Source organism: Acomys minous (genome assembly GCF_964271855.1).
Source record: "Acomys minous genome assembly, chromosome: 13".
Classification (NCBI taxonomy): Eukaryota; Metazoa; Chordata; class Mammalia; order Rodentia; family Muridae; genus Acomys; species Acomys minous.
The window spans coordinates 50,438,746-50,440,428 of record NC_140495.1 but is presented as its reverse complement, the minus strand read 5'-3'; the positions used below and the strand labels follow the sequence as shown (position 1 = coordinate 50,440,428).

The following is a 1,683-nucleotide window of genomic DNA, read 5'->3' as shown; positions in this document are numbered from 1 at the left end:
GCTGTTCTCAGCCTGCTGTGTGCAAAGGGATTGCTTGGGCCTTTTCCTCTGTACAGTGGCCACAGGCTGCCTCCAGGGCCCCAGTAGGCACACATAGTACAGCTTACTCAGCCAGCCTGGGCAGTAGCCACTGCATCCTTAGGTCTCCAGGCTTCCTGCTCTAGCCAGTGTGCCTAGCCAGGGTTTGGGCCTTTCTGAGGTTGGTCAAGGTTCTTGTCCCACCTTGCCAACCTTATGGGAAAGAATCTCAGGCCTGATCGCTGATCACTCACAAACAACTTCTCCAGGCGGCAGGCTGCCTTGGCCATTGTAAGCTAAACTGAAACTCCAAGATGGATAATCAGGATCCTGGGGGCATTAGTCCCCTTCAGCAAATGGTGGCCTCAGGAGCTGGGGCTGTGGTCACTTCCCTCTTCATGACACCCCTGGATGTGGTGAAGGTCTGACTTTAGTCTGGGAGGCCACCTGACACCTTCCGCCAGATTTTGTAGTCTCTCCCACACCAAATCACCCTCCATGCTGCAAACCCCAGAGAAGTGCCTCATCTACTGCAGTGGTATCCTGGAGCCCCTGTACCTGTGTCCAAACGGTACCCACTGTGCCTCCTGGTTTCAGGATCCTACTCAATTTACTGGTACCTTGCATGCCTTTGTGAAGATTGTGAGGCATGAGGTCACTAGGACCCTGTGGAGTGGCCTCCCAACCAACCTGGTGATGAGTGTGCCAGCTACTGCCATCTACTTCACTACCTATGACCAGCTCAAGGCCTTCCTCTGTGGTCAGTCTTTGACCTCTGACCTCTATGCACCAATGGTGGCTGGTGCCCTGGACCGCATGGACACTGTGACAGTGATTATTCCCTTGGAGCTTGTGTGGACCAAGCTTTAGGCTCAGCACACCAGGAACTAGCTACCTGTGTCCAAGCTGTGGTGGCTCAGGGGGGCTGGCACTCACTGTGGCTGGGCCAAGGTCCCACAGCCCTTCGAGATGTGCCCTTCTCAGCTCAATACTGATTCAACTATGAGCTGGTGAGAAGCTGGTTGAATGGGCTATGACCAAAAGAGCAGACATCTGTGGGTGTCCGCTTTGTGGCTGGTGGCATTTAGGAATGGTGTGGCTGCCACCCTTACTCTACCTTTTGATGTGATGAAGACACAGGGACAGGTGGTACTAGGAGCAGTAGAGGCTATGAAAGTGAGGACTCCAAGACGTGACTCCACCTGGCTCCTGCTTCAGAGAATCCAAGCTGTATCTGGCACCAGGGGACTCTTTGTAGGTTTCCTCCCGAGGATCATCAAGCCCGCATAATCATATGCCATCATGATCAGCACTTATGAGTTTGGCAAAAGCGTTTTCTAGAAGCTCAACCAGGAACAGCCTCTAGGCTACTGAAGCCGAGGAACAGGCAGCTCTTACATGGGTGGGAACAGGAGAATGAGCCAAGTGCCTTTCTTCCCAACCCGGTGGTCCAGGTATCCTCACATTTCTGCTGTTCTGTAGGCGCGGCCACACCCGATACTGGCAGCGACCGTTACCACTTGGTGGCAACTGTTACAGTTGCTACAGTTCCTGCACATGCACAGACATAAGCCCTCTCAATGCAACCCTCCCGACAGGGGTATGTAAATGAAGTACTCCAACACAGCCTCTCATCTGCGGGCATGCTAATAAGACATCCGAATG

At 53.4% G+C, this 1,683-nt stretch overlaps 1 pseudogene across 1 annotated transcript; it reads left to right on the top strand.

Moving 5' to 3' along the window:
• The first annotated feature begins 326 nt into the window (after positions 1 to 326).
• Positions 327 to 1,462, top strand: LOC311580562 (mitochondrial glutathione transporter SLC25A39-like; annotated as a pseudogene). Its single transcript has one exon. The product of its transcript is annotated as a mitochondrial glutathione transporter SLC25A39-like (transcript).
• The last annotated feature ends 221 nt before the right edge of the window (positions 1,463 to 1,683 follow it).